The sequence below is a fragment of the Condylura cristata genome, unplaced genomic scaffold (assembly GCF_000260355.1).
Source record: "Condylura cristata isolate star-nosed mole 26May11 unplaced genomic scaffold, ConCri1.0 scaffold00004, whole genome shotgun sequence".
NCBI lineage: Eukaryota > Metazoa > Chordata > Mammalia > Eulipotyphla > Talpidae > Condylura > Condylura cristata.
Window position 1 is genome coordinate 57,990,924 of NW_004567105.1, and position 17,660 is coordinate 58,008,583.

At 42.7% G+C, this 17,660-nt stretch overlaps 1 protein-coding gene across 1 annotated transcript in view; it reads right to left on the reverse strand.

The window, feature by feature from the left end:
• Positions 1-17,660, reverse strand: part of CACNA2D3 (calcium channel, voltage-dependent, alpha 2/delta subunit 3) — a 764,442-nt gene that overhangs the window by 453,258 nt on the left and 293,524 nt on the right. The window lies entirely within an intron of this gene.

The window sequence follows — 17,660 nt, forward strand, 5'->3', positions numbered from 1 at the left end:
AACACAAAAAATAGAAAACTATCACCATAAGCCAGTAACCGGAACAACTGAATACTGCCAGCATATCATAACCTTAGATAGCATGATTTCACCACCAAGTTGTGGCAAGAGTCCCAAGAAGAAGGCCAACAGGATGTGTCAGACCCCATAAATGAGGCTAGATGACTTTAAAATGGATAAAGAATGGAGGAGATGCTGGGTGGGAGGGCAGGCAAGTATGCAGAGGTGGTAAGGAGATGGGTATGGGGACAAAAGTGACCTACAGAAGGTCACCCTGTACTAGCAGGATCTTGATGGTCAGGGTAGAAAAATTAGTTCAGAGGCAGAACGTGCATGCCAGAGAGAGAAGGCACTGACAGGCAGCCATGGCTCAAACAGAAAGGGGCCGGTCCTGGGCGTGCCTCTGTAAGCATCCTGTTTAACTTTGGACGGTTTAAGTTTTATCAGAAAGTCAGTATGGCAGTGGCAATATGACAAACAAATTTATCAAAATTTCCTTTCCTACACTTGTCAATATTGTAAATTTCTAAAATTAGCTCCTCTGCTTCAAAGCCCTCTTACTGGGGGCACTATCCAAGGAATTTAAGTGACCCCTGCTTTGAATGATGATATCTGACATCCCAAACTTGAACTTCATAGAAATACACTTCACTTTGCTTCTCTTGAACTCTAGCACAGAAAAGCACTCATTTCCACAGCCTAGCCCTCCCTGCCATGCTCAGAGACAAGCTTATGTACTGCAAGTTGATAAATGCAGGCAGTAATCAAAAGTTCTGCTTGCAATCTTCTGAGGGTACAGAGGCAGCTCGAAACGAGATTGAAATGTGATGAACCACTGCTATTTTTTTGATTAAGCAGGATTTTTCAATTTGCCACTTAAAGAGAACTATGAATATCCTTCTGTCATATACCCCTATCAACTTCATCCAAGAGGCAGTCAGGCCAAGAGTACCTGTAATTTGAAGCACTGAAATTCCCACTCAAGTTTAACCAATGGGTGTAAAGAAATGATAATCTCCAGCAGGCAGGTATGGAAAAATCCTTTTCTGGAAGGTACAAAGTGCAGATCTGAAAGTCAAACCAACTGCTGGAGTATGACATATGTTCCTATGACTTCTGATAATCTATCCTTGACCAGAAGACAAGGCAAAGCAAACATCTTGAAAGCCATGTTCACTCCTAGCCTGCCTCAGAAGGTCCTTAAAGGGTTTTGAAATACTGTGTTCTGAACTCTGTGTTGTTTAAGCCAAAAGGGAATCCGTGGCCTCAGGAATACAGCACAGGAGAAATGTTCTCTGGCCAATTCAGCCCATTTGCCTGATTAGACGGTGCTGGGTGCATGGCCACCACAGTATATATCTATTCTCCCCTCACCTCAGTGAACACAGCACAATATTCCAAATGTCCACTTCTTACAAGACTTCATGTTCAGGCAATACTAACAAATATTTATCTACAACTGAAGAGTAAAATAAAAAGGAAAACTCAAATTACCTGAATCTGATAAAAGGGGGATATTACTACCAACTTTATAGAAATAAAAAGGGACTGTAGGGACTACTACAAATACGTATATACCAATAAAATAAATTAACTTAGATAAAATAAACAGATTTCTAGCAAAATACAATCTAGTAAAACTGACACAAGAGGAAATAATCTGAATAGACAGTTGCAAATTAAAAAATTGAATTATATTTTTAAAAGATAACTTCAGAAAGTAGCTAAGGCCAACATAACTTCACTGGTGAGTTCCACCAAACACTTTAAAAAATGGCAGTTCTTCACAAACTCTCCCAAACCAATAGATGAGGAGGAAACTTCCCAACACATTCTATAAAAATGATAATACCCTGATAGAAAAACCAGTCAAAAATATCATAAGAAAAGAATATGAAGTCTGGTATCAGTTATGAATGTGGAATCAAACTTTAGTACAAGTACAGAAACACATAAGAAAATGATAATACAACATGACTCAGTGAGATTTATTCCAGGGATGTACAATTGGTTGAATATCTAAAAATCAATTAATATTATGTACCATATTAATGGAATAAAAAACAAAAGTCACTTGATGCTCTCAATACATGTAGAAAACATAATTATGACACTATCCAACATTTCCATGATGAAAAAAAAAATCAAACTATGACAACAGTAGAGCTTTCTTGATAAAGGGCACCTACCAAAAAATGAACTAATATCACAACTAACTGTGAATATTGGAGATGTCCCTTTAAAATTCTATCCAGAGAAATTAAAAAATAATTAAATAATAAAAAAACATACAAATAAGTAGTATCCAGATTAGAAAGTGTAAGGTAAAATTATCTTTACTTACTGTTGAACAGAAAATCCTAAGAATCCACTAAAAACACTATTAAAATAATAATCACCTCCAGAAAATATATTGGATGTCACAGAATACAATATAAATATATATTTTATTTACAATAACATCTAAAAACAAATGCTTTACAATAAATTTAACAAAAAGCATTAAAAAACCCTTAAAACTATAAAGTTTTGTTGAAAGATCATCAATGGAAAATAGCTAATGTTCTTGTATTAGGAGACTTAATATTGTTAAAATGGCAATGTATGTCAAAATAATTTACAAATTCAATGTAATATTTATCAAAATTCCAGCTGGCTTATTTGTAGAAACTTGATAAGCTCATTCTGAAATACGTTTAGAATTGCAAGAGATCCAAATTAGCCAATACTATCTTGAAAAGAACAGAGCTGGAGAACTAACATTTGGCAATTTCAAAACTTACTACAAAACTGGCAGAAAAAAAAAAAGACATATGTATAGATCAACGAAATGAAATTGAAAAGTCCAGAAATAAACCTATGTAGCTATAGTGAACTGATTTTCAACAAGAGTGCCATGATCATTCAATAATAGAATAAAAAAGTTCTTCCAACAAACAGTGCAGGGACAACTGGATAGTCATGAGAAAGAACAAAGTTAGAATCATCTCATGAAATACAAAATGAATGCAAAATGTACCAAAAAATTAAATATATAAGTGCTTTAACTATAAAAATTGTTAGCAGAAAACAGGATTAACACTTCATTAGCTTTGATTTGTTCATGGACTATTAGATATGGCACCAAAATCATAAGCAACAACAAAGTTGGACTTCATGAAATTTAAAGCAGTACTTTGTGCTTCATAGGACACCATCAAGAAAGTGTAAAGACAACTCACAGAAGGGGAGAAAATACTTACAAATCACATATCTAATGTGATAAACAAATCATGTGTCTGGTCTCTGTACTTGTGTAAAGAAGCTACACAAACGGACAACAGCCATACAAAATGATACTTGAGGGCCTTCCCGGGTGGCACCGTGGGTTAAAATGCAGCACTAGGAAGCTATCTGCAGCTCCTTCTGCACGAGTGAGATCCCCTGCCAGGGAGGCGACCTACACTGCATGGCAGACTTCTGTCTTGCTCCTCTCGGCAGTGTATTTCGTCGCTCTGCTTGTTCTGCTCCTCACCCTGTCTCAGGTGAATCCTCTCACTGCCCCTGCACCTCTGGCCTGTACCCTAATACTGTCTGCATAAATAAATAAGTCTTTTAAAAATGAAAAGATACTTTATATCAATAGACATCAGAGAAGTGTTCATCAAAATGAGATACTTATCAAACACTAGAATGGTTATAATAAAATAAAAAGATAATAAATGTTAGCTATTATGTGCAGAAATCAGAACCCTTACATGTGCTGATGGGATTAGAAAATGGTGCACCAGGCTGGGAAACAGCCTGACAGTTCCTCAAATGGCTAATAATAAAGTTACTTTATGATTTAGCAATTACACTTCTAGTGTAGTAACCCAAGAGAAATCAAATACATTCATATGAATATGTACTTATATGTGAACATTTATAGCAACATTAGTCATAAAAAGCCCAATGTTAAAGACAACCTAAATGTACATCAACTGCTAAATGAACAATATGTAGTATATATCAACAATGGAATGTCATTCAGCATGAAAACAAATGACTACCAATAATGCTATAATATGAATGAATCTTGGAATAATTCATTATCTACCTGGAATAAGTCAATCATCAAAAAAATGCATATTCTAAGATCACTGTTACATAAAAAGTCTCAAGGAGGAAAATCAGTAGAGACAGTAGATTAGTGGGGGCCTGGGCCTGGGCCTGGGCCAGAGGAGAATGAGGTATAGGTGGGTGACCCCTAATGGACACAAGATTTCTTTTTGAAATGATAAAATTGTTTCAAAACTGACTAATTATAGCTGCACAGATCTGTGCATATACTAAACCCACTGAATTTTACACTTTAAACAAGCAAATTATATAGTATGTAAATTATAGTTCCGTGAAGTTATTTTAAAAAAAAGACGCTCTCGGAAGGATTTTGGCTAGTAAAAGGACTGAGATGGGAACCTCTGCCCCATCTTGTGCTGTCCCATCTCCACAGGTTTTCTGTCTACAGAACGTACCATTGCTTTGGGTTTCATCGAACTTTCACAATGCAGGCTATGAACTGAGTTGCTTCCAAATTTTGTGAAAGGGGCTGACAAATCAACTGTGTGATGCCCCAGCCAGCCCTCCAGCTACTGGGCAAGATAATAACCCCTCTGGCTCTCAGGATGGTAGAGCCCCATACCCTTGAAAGAGTCATCTCTTCTTAGAAGCCTACACATCACCATGCAAGAAAGTCTGGGAAACTGCTGCTGTTCCACATGTCAACCATTTTAGTCCTCCGGAAAACACACGTGGAGGGTCACTGTTACCATTAGGAATTCCTGCACTTTTATTTTCAGCTGTTTCAACATCTACCATATTGCATTTCCTCATCTTAGTGCTTTTATTTTTAACTCAGACACATTAAAATGTAATAGATGTGTTCCAACTTGCTTGCTTTGCTTCTTGGCTGGCACTGTCCTGGTTGCCAGGGTCCTCCCACCACCACCCAAGTCTGGACGACACTCCAGTTGACTTAAGCCATTCTGTGCCAGCATGCAGTTGTACTTAACACCAACCAAGTTAAATCACAACCCACTGAAAAGCAGATCTTGGTGTCCAAACTTTGTCAACATAACGTTCCTAGATTTCTATAATTTCAGTTAATACAAACCACATCCTTGGGACAGAGTATCTTAAAACAAATGCAGTAACTTGGCCATCCACTATACAAAAATACATACCACAGGCCTGGAAATGGATGCTAAATCTCTTTCTGGCAAAACACAAAAGTTTATCACGTGTTCCCTGTGACTAAGCTATTTATTAAGAAAAGAAGCCACTTAAAATGGGAAAAGCATGTTATCTTGCTGCTGTTTTGCCTGATAGAGAGTATGATGCACACTAACAGTCTGTTCTGAGCCCCCTTAACAGCCACAAACATGATGGCTGCCTCTCTAATGTTGTCTTGGGAGCCCCTTGGAGGCAGGAATGTCTTGGTGGTCCTTATGTTGATACCTCTGGGTATTTCCCTCAAAAAGAGTGAACAAAGTAAAACTTCTCTAGTTCAGTGTTTCTTACATATAAAAATGACAGTTGTGTTCTTTAGTTTCTTTTTCATTCCACCCAGTAGCCCCAAACTATACTTAAAACCCACTGCCTTTGGGTTTTAATGAATTCATTTAATCAATGAAATGGATCAATATGAACCTCACTCAGTCATTTGCTAGACTCTTCAAAAAAGAAAAGGTAGAACAAGAAGGACAATCAAATTTTCTTTGGAAGGAGAGTAGCTGCCAAATAAGAATAAAAACCCTTACAAACGGATCCATTTGCAATTTGAGAATATTCTGTGAAGCAAAACATCAACTGCTCATGAGTGAAGACTGGGGAAGGACCCTGAGTCAGGCACTGCCAGTGGATAGCAAAAACTAAAGGTGATAAGAAGAGGGTACCTGCTCTTGAAATCACAAGTATATTCTAGAGACTCTGTAAAGCCAAACTGAACAAAAGAGCCTCTAGATATTTTAATGTCTGGATAATGGAAAGGCAAACCACCACCACCCACTTCTATGCACACCTTAACTTAAAAGGTCATGTCCAGCTCTGCCTTTTATAGAAAACCTCTCCAATGTCTCTCCAATTCTGGTCCATAACAGGCACCCAACAGATGCTAAGTCTGGTGTTCCGACAGCCAGCCACTTAACCATTGCCTCTGGGCTGCACAGGTACATATATGGTCCTGTTCTTTTCTCTCCTCTCCAGTGAGTGAAATACACTGCACGTCACCCAGAAATGTCTCTGAAGGATGACAATGGTTTCACTGCCCCACACCCTCACTAGACCTTGACTCAAGTAGAGCCACATGAAGATGTGTCTGTAGGGAATCAACCACCAAGGTCTGCTTCTGAGCACCCGTGAGAAAATAATACAGGCTTGGAGTCAGTCTGAGTTGTACTATGTAGAGTTATCAGCCTTCAATCTCTCTGATATGTGGATTAATGGATTAACTTACCTTTTGAAAGATAATGTCAACATGTATTGCATCTACCTATATGTGGAACTAAACAAATACTCACACATGGGGGCATAAAACCGCAGCAGCGCTTGTTAAGGTAGAGAACACTCAGAACTGTTCTAATGCCATGAAGTGAGAGGCAAAACAAACCAAAAACTCTGATACCAGAAATGTATACAAATAACCCTATCACCAAAATGGAGCTGCCTACATTGTGCAAAGCATGATGTCTTGAGAATAGTTAAGATAACCATGCCTGACCAGAACCCACACAAAATATCTGAGGCATGAGTTTGGACAACACACCATTCACAAGCAGGCATTTTGAAATACTTGTAGCACGCAGAGAGTTAGCACCTAAGAGTGGACATCCTATCACCAAGCTTCACCTGTGCTCTCAGGAATTCATCAGGTAAGAAGGCACAATTTTCCTGGTCCATGCCCCCTGTGACATCTGTCACCGATGCCAAGTGAGCTTGAAAAGGGGGCCTGACAGGAGGGTCAGATGGGTCACTGGTTAATGCACACCTTTGGCTACCTTAACCCTGGGCATCCATGAGACATCTCACCTCTAGAGTATTCAGTGGGCCCAGAAAGAGCTGCTTCTAAAATTCACCTTCCAGGTACTTGAGTCAATGCCAAACAAGAGCACAAAGCAAGCCTTCAGAGCTGCCCACCTTGGCTTGAGACGAGAAAACACCACATCTAATCTGGTTTGCAGTCTGACCCTTGGAAACACTGACTTTTTCCAAGTGCACAATGCTCTCCATATTTGAGGCAGGGCTTCCCCCTGTCTGTGACATCCATCAGCGGGTGATTAGAGTATCATGGAATCACTTTAGAGGGAAACCATTTCTCTTTTCCCAGGCCAACATCATCTGTATGAAAATAACAACTACTACCATAAGGACACAATATGACACAAAATTAAATCTCCAACAAAGGCAGTGTCCTGCAGGGGCAACTTACCCAACCATCTTCTGCCTCTAACAAAACCACTGTCAACTATAGCCACCACGCAGCCTCAAGAACTGTCCACTGCAAAACATTAACAACTGACATGCAGGTGTGTTTCCTTTTACTGGATAGATGTGTAGATGAAAAAGACTGGTCGATGAGTAACTTTTGTAAATCAAGTTCTGTTGTTTTTAATTCCTACAAAGGCAACACATGTTCATGGTATAATATTCAAACTGAACAGAAGAGGAGAAAGTGGAAAGTAAGTACTTTAATTTCCTGTACATCCCTCCAGAAACATTCTATATATGTAACCACTTACATAGGACCTTCACTCACTCACACACACACACACACACACACACACACACACACACCAAGCTTTATACGACACAATTTCTTCAACATTTCTTCCTCACTTGGTCATTAACTGAGCCCTTCCAATGGAACACACCTGAATCTCTTAGTCTGAGGACACACCCATGTTTTCTGAGATGTCAGTGTCTGCTCCGTGATGAAAGGATGCTATAATCAAATAAGTTTTGGAAAAGCTGATGTATCTAATTAAACAGCTTTCTCCATGGAAGAAACTCATATTCCTTGAGTATCTTACATACACAACAAGCTGCCATGAGTGACAGATTTTGCTTGGCAGATCTTCCTTCCAAAGTATTTTTTTCAGGGACAACTTATGAGTACCTTATGTAATGTTCTTTCTTCCTGCAATATCCCCACTTCCATCCCACACCAGTACTGGACTAACTTTCTCCTACAGACATCAGTTGCCACATCTTAGGGAATGTACCTATAGCCGAGTCTCAGCCCAGCTCATCCCAGTCCAGGTTGAAGGGCCTAGGATGAGCTCTCAGTGAACCTCAGCACTCTTCACCAGTCCATTCCCTCAAGTTGTCAAAAATGCTCAGGGGTATAATCCTTCCCCCACAGCCTCCCCACTGGCCTGCAAGCTCATGAAAGCACAGGCAGCATCCACCCATCCTTCACCACACCTCCCCGTGCTGATGACCAGCACCTGACACACAAGAATGTGTGTGGATGTCCCTAAAGCAGTCTCTGACATTGATGTCCCCAGAATCCAGCTCTGTAACTGTCACTCCAGTTGCTGCAGTGGAAGAATGTACTTCCAAATATACTATGCTGAACTTTCTGGGGAAGCAGGGCCTTTTCTGCATTGTGAATCATTGCTTCCTTACTCATGCACCTGCCTTGTGTGCACTGGTACGGCAGGGTAGTAGGGTTAAATGTGGAACCATCTTGTCTCTGACAGAAATATCTCCAATGTGTGAGCAGTTGGTACCTACTGACATTCTGATTCAGAATTTGTTTTACATTTAAAAAAAAAAGACTTTCTGCTGCAACGTTTACTTTGATCAGGGAAGAGATTGTGAATGTTTATGCAAAATAATACAACTTCCATCTATTATGGATTTTCACATGCTGAGAAGAAAATAGCAGCATTTGACAAAAACAGAGCCAGGATTGGCCACATGCAGAAGTATGCACGTTAGCAGGCATGACAACCATGGAATCCCTCAGCACAGGGGTGGATCTGGTAGCACACAGGACACAATGTATAGAGGCAGTGTAGCCTGGTGGCTCTGAAGGCAAAATCTCAGGGTCACATGCAGACCAGCACATCAGCTGAGTGAGCTCTAAGCATCAGTTTTCTTATCCATAAAACAGAACTAATAATTGTCTCTACTTCACTGATCTGCAGATAGGATTGTACTGTATTAGATAATGTATATGCCTGGAACATATCAACCCCACATCAATGTTATCTAAAGGAAGGAAACTAATGGAGAAAGACCCCAGTGGGTTAATGCACAAGGGAGCGTTTCCAAGGACATTGGGGAGAGAACTCTAAACAGGAAGTCCTATTAGCTTAGAACTGAAAGAAAAGAGTATGGAAGTGAAAAGGAAGATTTCCCTTATGCCCCTGTGAAGACTAGTAGCACAAAAAGCAAAGGGCCCCAGACACAGGACAGCAAAGGGCATTATTTGAAGCTGTACACATTTAATTAGTAGTGACACCAAGATTCTCAGTAAGTCCATGGCCTGAGCAGTAGCACTTGAGTACAAAGAGGCTCCCCTGGCCTATGTCCAAGCATGAGGAGCAAGAGGGAACCAGGACTACGTTATAGGAATCTAGCTGCTTGGAAAAAGTCACTGACTTCAGAAGAGCAAGCAACTCTGGCTCCATGCTAGTGTACAACTCCAGTAATAAATGGGGTTCTGGGGTACAGAAGGAAAAAGGTTGCCTTATTCAGGGTCATAGATATTTCCTGAACAGTTTTCTTATGGATAAGAAAACTGATGCTTAGAGCTCGCTCAGCTGATGTGCTGGTCTGCATGTGACCCTGAGATTTTGCCTTCTAAAAGAAGCCCTCCACTGTGGGCTTCTAACTTCATTCTTACAGCAGTGATTAAAGGATTCTTGGAATGTTACTAGCACACACACTAGCCATGGTGCTAAAGGCTCAACATCTAGAATTATTTACTGCTTACAAACCCCAGAAATAGGGGCTACCATAATGCCCTGTCACAGAAGACAACCAGCACAGCCTGAGCCCTTGAGGTACTAGGTCAGTACCCAGGCAACGGGCCAACATCATGGTCATACTCAGGCACCCCCAATGGCTGCCTACAGCACATGGGGAGGTGGCAAATGAGACAGCATATCCGGGGTCTCGATACAAGCATGGCTCTTGGTCAGTAATCAACAGTCATTTATTCAAACGTTCAACAACTCAGGGCTAAACATAAACCTAACTCCAAGGTTAAGGAGACACTCTGGACGCCCGCCATCCACTAACATGGAGCTAAGGAAATGTAGGTACAGACCTGCTCCTACACTCACATCTATGCAGATCTATGTCTGTGTCATGAGTGTGCATAGAAGTGCAAAAGGACCGTCAAGGGAACTTGAGCTCAGTGGTCACTAAAGCTGTGAACTGCAAGACAGAGGTGGCTATTCTGCAACGTAAAAGCCTAGTTTCCAAACTAGAAGACACAAACTGAGAGTACTTTTGGAACGGCCAGTTCCATGGCATTAATCTCGTGTGTGTGTGTGTGTGTTAACACTTTGGTCCTACTGTGCGCATCCTGGTGGATTCTGGTTGAGAAAGTTCACCAGGTCCCTGCGAAGACCACTGGGCCAGGAGGGCTGGATGGACAGGTCCTTGAGTGTTTCTCCAGGGCTGGGCTGTGTGCTCAGGCCTTCTGATTGTGACTCCCATGTCCGATTTACAGCCATTAGCACCATGACCCAATTAGGGTAGGGAGAGAGACCTGAAGCAAGATTCAAGCCCACTCCTAATGATTCAGCACAGAAGTACAAAGAGAAAACAAAGCACTTAGGACACAAATTAGTTTTGGACATCCTGGAGTCAGGCTCTCACACCCCCACCATTCTCTCTGTCACACACACACATATACACACACAGACACACACACACACAGGGAAAATGAAAAAGAAAAAAACTTTAAACACAGCTTTTTAAAGGGCTCATGAGTCTTCTTACACATCAAATGACTCTAGAAAACAACATTTTAATGATTTCCGTGTAAACGAATCAGAAACATGTGGATTAAATTTCCCCTAAAATATACACATGTAATTAAGGGGAAAAGTGCCTGGCAAAATGCATTTTGCATTTTATCAAACCCAACATTTGAAAAATAGGTTGAGACATCTGACAAATCCCAACCCAGCAAGCCTGACCATCTCCACAGAGAACTCCATCTCTGCTTCTAAACAGAGGACCTGCGTCCTCCTTGCCAGGCCACTGCCTCTCCTGGGCTTTTTAGAAGCCCCCACCGCACTGTAAAAGACAAATGATTCCTCAGGCTAGAAATCTGTGGTTATGGGTTGGGCCCTTTCCCTGATTTCATTTCAGAGGTTGGGGTTCCCAGCACAGGTGAGCCTTGAAGCCCAGGTTAGCCTGACCTGCTAGGCAAGTCTAGAAAATGAAGTGGTGTTCTATATCCTGCAATTTACCCCTTCCCTCCTCTGCGGGGCTGTCCACCTCTCACCACCCCTCCATTACCAGTGGAAGAAGAAAAAGCAAGATCAGAAGTCATTATTTTTGTGTTGTTTTTGTGCAAAAATGAAGTGGAAAGGTTATTGTGTTTTTTAATTGTAATTCTCATCCACTCACCTTGCAACAAGCATTTATTTGGGCACCTACTATGTGCTAGGTAACATGCTGGGGCTGAGAAGTCATAGGAAAAGAAATTAGACAAGGCCCCCTTTCTCCCCTTGGAAGGCTGCCATTCTCACTGGAGCTTGCTCTCTGGGCACCAGGCTCTCACCTTAGCTCTCTGATCATGACCATTCCATCCCCGGGTTCTGAGTCCTGGACTCCTCCTCTTTTCCCTTCTTCTCCTTCAGTGTGAGTGAACCCAGATTTCCACCTCAGTCCTCTTTCTGACAAAGCTGTCAACCATATTTTATTCACACTTTCCATGATTTTCTGATGGCTCACAGTCTCTCACCACACACATAGCCCTCCCAGACCCCTAGCTACTCTCCGATTCTCACCAAAGAGCAACTGCCACTGTTGTGGGCCAGTCCACAGTCCTTTGGACACCACACTCCTACAGTCTCACAGTCCAGCCCCAACCTCTCACACCTCAACACCCAAACCTTTCACTGGCTATTCTTCACTCCTTGCTTGACGAACTCCTTCCTATTATTTTCCTCTTGGGGAGCCTTTCTTCCAGGACCAGATCAGTCAGTCCCTTCACTGCATGGCCCTTAGCCCTGCACCAACACTGCCACTGAGATGCTTGTCACCCAATCACTCCTCGTTCAGCGCCTATCCCTCCCCACTGCCGAGACATGTCTGTCTCAGTCATGAACATACCTCCAGAGTGTGGCATAGTCAACATTTGAGTAAAGAGAAATGGAAGGAGTTAAGGAAGGAGGGAAAACAGCATATTTTACTGAGGCATACTTTACCGGTTCTTCCCACCCTTCTTCCCTTTGCTTCGAGGATATTTGCAGGGCTAATATGCAAAAGTTACATGAGTCAGCACCTTCCCCCAATTCATGTGAGTAACTCAGTGAAGTTATACGACAAGTTGTCATGTTAGGAAAAGGTGGAAAGATCAGAAAACAACATCTGGAAAAAGGTCTTGGGTCTCGCTGCAGTGAGGCCACAAACTCCACACCCAGTCAGTGCTCAGAGAAAGGTGAAACTTCAGAAAGGAGGCTGCAGAAGGACCCAAGAGGGTGGGCCTCATAGTCTAGGACTCACACTCTGCACAAAGATACCCATATCTCAGGATGGCCTAGAAGTAGCTAAGCCCCAGCGCCAGGAGATCCTGTAGAACCTTGTCCCTATTTCTCCAGCATTCACACCCAGAGAGGCATCGCCAGACAGACAAGTCCTACCTTGTAAGGAACTGCTAACCCTATGGCCTGAGATAAGTCCTCTGGCTTTTCAGACTTTAATTTCTTCATCTAGAAAAGAGAGTTGAGAGCACAGGCTCTCAACTTCCTCTGTAGCCCTTGTGGGGCTACAGAGGAAAGAGAATGAAGCCAAGGTGGTAAAGTGGTACAGATGTTTAAATCCATTTACTGCTAAAATTAGCATTTTCTTTCTTCCAGCCTAAAACTACTAAAAAGGAAGCTATTATCTTTGCTTCTCTTCTGCATGAATCTGAAAAACTCACATGCTACAGGCTTCATCCCCCTGCCTCCACCAGTCAAGTTACAAAATCATTTGTATTTAATGCTATCTATTGGCACATTCCTATCATTGTTTTTATTCTATTTTATTTTCTGCTTCATAGTTATTGCAGAATGACAGGGAGAAAGCAAATCGAACAAAGAAGGGGGTAACCTCAGGTTAGTAGTCAGAAATAGAACAACACAATCCTAAAGGTACCCATTCATGGTCTTCAACCACCACATGAGAAGATATAAGCAGAGACTTATAGTCTAAACATTATTCTATTTCCAGTTCTTGGGTTTGGAGTACTTTAAAACAAATATATTTGACAGCCAAATGACTGCGTTTTCCTTATAGCTGCCCTAGTGAAAAATGGCTCACAGGCCTGCAGGCCCTGAGTGGGCGAGTTATGAGAGGACTCATCCTGCCTCTCCCTGCCGCGGGACCCGTGACCCACTGTTACTCTCTCAGAGTTCAAGTTCTTCCTCCCTGCACATAATTGCCTGTGAGAATGGCAAACTGGTGTGGTCACAATAACGGTAGGTTGTGCTGGTGCCAGCCAAGGACCTGCTTTCGCAGAGGTTGCACGCTTCACCTGAGCCTGTGACTGCAACTCCAGGGCAGGGACACATGTTCCCTCCAGCAGGTGACAGAAGCCAAAGGCTTTGGGCGAGCTGCAAAGCCATCTGCAAGCCACACGTGTGTCATCCTGGCAGTGCTCACAGTGACCCCCCAAGTCAGGGCTGCCCCATTTTACAGCTAAGGATGCCAAAGATTGGAGGGGAGGAGAAACTTGCCCCAACTATGTACTGGGTAGCCACAGAGCTCCAGCCTTCTTTGAAGCATTTTATCCTCTCCACAACCCTGAAGCAGATCATGGGATTTTTCTCCAGTGTATGGGAGAGGAAAGAAAAGCACAGACATTTTGTGTCACCCCATGGGGCCGGGAGGCAGGCCATGATCTCAAGATACTTATGGCGCAGACCCTGGCTGTGGCTCTGGCCCTGCCTACCTACCACTTCCCAGACCTTATTCTCAAGCTTTCTTGTAGCATCTGTGAGCCACTCAGTGGCCTTTTAAAACAATGTCTTTTCCATTTAGAACAGCTAGGGTATATTTCTGTTGTTTGCAAACACCAGAGTCCTGGGGGACTGCTCCCAGGCCAGGAGGCACAATCTCGGTGCAGCCACCTCACCCCACAGCTGCAGAAAGCCTAATGTGTAGAAAGCAAGGCATAAGGGGCAAAGGGGACACCAGACTGAGTCAGCAGGATCTCCCACCCTCAGAGAACTCCAAGTAAGAAGGAAAACACAAAACATGTCTGCATTGCACTTCTGGAACAAAGTGATGCTAGAACATAGCAATACCAGAACAAAGAAATAAAGCAAAGTCACTTACGTAACAAAAGAGTGAAGGGATTGAAGAAATTGCATTGAGCTAGTTTTTAAGAATAAGCATTTTGGATAAGCAGGAAAAGGAAAAAGCCAGGGAGTGAAGCAAGACAAAATGGAAAGAGTAAGGTGCACTCTGAACAGAAGGGGCGGGGGCGTAGGGGGGGGTCTCAGCTGGGTGGAGCAGAAAAATGGGAATTAAGGGATAAGTTGAGAATAGAGTAGTTTCTTTCTTTTACACATATGTACACACACACATACACAAGTATAATCTACTATATGTGTATCCCATATCACATGTGTATCTGTGTATATGTACATGTGTGTCTGTGTATATGTAAATTTTATGCCACAACAGCCTGCAACACACTGTAAAAGGAGTTCAGCTGTATCTGAATCTAGTGTCAGATCATCAGCCATCTCATCCTGCCCCATGCTTTACTCACAGAGGATGTCTTCCAAGAAGCCTCGCAGATCAGAAGACTCAGTCTGGGGGTGCCCCAGTGGCCACTCAGCAAACATCTCTTGAAGAGGCTTCGGGAAGAAACTACAGCAGCAGGCACCTGAGACACATATCTAAAGACCTCAGGAATAATGTTTTTTCAGTTCTGGGGCCAGTACTACAGCTTGCCTACATGCCACCAATTCTAAAGCCTCTTTTCAGGCCCACAGGAAGGTGCCTCAGGCACAGAATAAGTGCTGACTTGGCTGAAGAGCCAGGCTGCATGGCCTAGCCAAGGAGACAAAGAGCAAACTACAGAAAACAGGGAGATTTTATCAGCCAGCTTCACTGCCCACTAGATTCTGCCCAAGAGCTCAGCATACAGAAGCGCCTGAACAAGGAGCAAACCAGTCTGTTGTGTACCCACAGGGTCCTAGCTGCCAGGGAGGAGGAACCTGTACTGGTTTCCTCTGATGGGGGCAAGATTTCTAACCCGGAATGTCACAGCCAGTGGCCAAGCTCTGAGCATGTGTTTTCAGTACATGTCATCAATAACTAGATCTGGGCTGGAGGCTGCAGCTTGAAAAGAAAAAAGACTTTGGGGGGCTGGTTTGAATTAGGTAAAATAGAGACAGGAAAAAACCCCCCACACACAAACACACCCCCCCCCCCCCCCTTTTAGGCAGCTACTCACTGCTTGGCAAAGACAAGATAATACAAAGCCTGGCTGACCTTGGTCCACGATCCCACAGCCTGGTTGGAAGATGACTGAGTGTGGGATAGAGGTGGTAGGCAGAAACCACAGGGCTGCTGAGGATGGCTTTAATGTCATAATGTTCCTCCACAGCTCACGTGTCTGACAATCTTTAGGGTTCGGCCGAGCAAGCTTGCAGCCACAATTCTACAGTGTGAGTGATCAATGGCAGTCCAGGTCCTATAGGTGTTCCTCAATGAAATGTACAATTAGGCCTTTAAAGTTCAAGGAGCAATTAAATCTCTGTAATGGTGCTAATGGCTCGGGCAACCTTGAAGCAACTGCCATACTTTAAAAGATCATTCTGAACTGTTTAATGTCTGAAATTACTTTGTTAAATCTTGTTAATTCTTCATCTTCAGTTGAGAATGTCATTAATGCTGAGGGATGGCTTTCTTCCAGCCATATGCCCCAGAGGGCTTCCTTCCTCAGCTGACAAGATGGACTAAACTGCACCAGATGAAGCTTAGCCCTCTAGGGCCTGGTGGAATTTGTCTTCTAAGAAAGAGTCCAAAGTTAAGATTAGTTCATAACACACAGCTCATGGCAGTAGGCTGTCATGGGTGGCTCAGACAGACATCACCTTCAAAGGGAGAAAGAAAAAGACAAGTGTGTGGCCCCACACCTGAGCAAGTGGACAGACCCCCTCCCAAGTACTCCCCTAATAAGGACTTCCCATCACTCTGACTTGCAGCGGGTACAGGATGTCCTGATAGCTCATCACCTGCCTGTTCCCAAGTAAATGTGTGGCTACAGCTGGCTCACCATGGAGTCCTGGATAATGATCAGGACAAAAACAAATGGGCCCTGTCTCCACTGAATATTGAGGGTATATGAAGAAAGGAAGACATTCAGGATCCAGTCACAAAAGACAGGTATGAGAAAAAGGTTTCAGCCATAGTGAGTGAAAAGCTCTCTAGTTCACTCAACAGTGAACTAGAACAATTTAGAAGGGCAATTAATAGAAGATGTGATTTCCCAACAATAATAATGACAGTTAAAAGGCACCGAGCACCTTCTGTGAGTGATAATTATGCTGAGTCTGCACATGCATTATGTTATATACTGATAATAACACCGAGGGAGTATATACTCTGTATTTTATGAGTAGGGCAGCTGAGACTCAGGGAGGCACAGTTACTTGCTTAGGATCACAGAGCCAACAAGGGGAAGGCGGGATTCAAATCGGGAGCCCTTGCGCTTCACCACTGAACTCTTGTCTATGATGCCGGCATGGGGTGGGAAGGTAGGGTGAAGGAAAATGGTCTGAATACTTTCATAATCTTGATGGCAGACAATGTGGCAGGTTCTTATGTGGAACTATCTGATTTATTTTTCTGGGAGAATGGTTATTTGCTTAGGAGCTTTCTAGTACAACTGAACAGAACAAAACCCTACCCAAAATGCTGAAGATGCAGAAAATAACATCCTTAATTTAAGTCCTTCATAAACATCATCTGTCTAGTGGCAATGGCCCATCTCACAGCTACCCCAGGAGGTAGACAGTTTTTATCACATCCTAGAGCTATGGAAACTGACTTCTAGAGGAATGAGGTGGGGCGCCTAGGCTTACAGCTAATAAGCAATGGAATGCCAGTACCAGGCACCTGGCTACTATAACTCCAACTCAAATGGGCAGACAGTTTTGGGGAACGAGCTCTAAAGCCAATATGAAGACTGGATTTGAGGAACACAAGTCTAAAAGCGTGAAGTTCCAGTAAGGTCTGTGCTGCTTAGGACTCTCACAGCTCCAAGCTACTAAGCCCTTAAATATCATTACAAGAAGTAAAGAAAGAGAGCGATGGATTACATCAGAAGTTGGTGAATTGCAGCCAGCAGTTCAAATCCAGTCATCTGTTTTTACAGATAAAAAAGTTTTACTGGAACGCAGACATCTCCACTGATTTACATATCATCTATGGCTATATTTGTGCCAGAACAG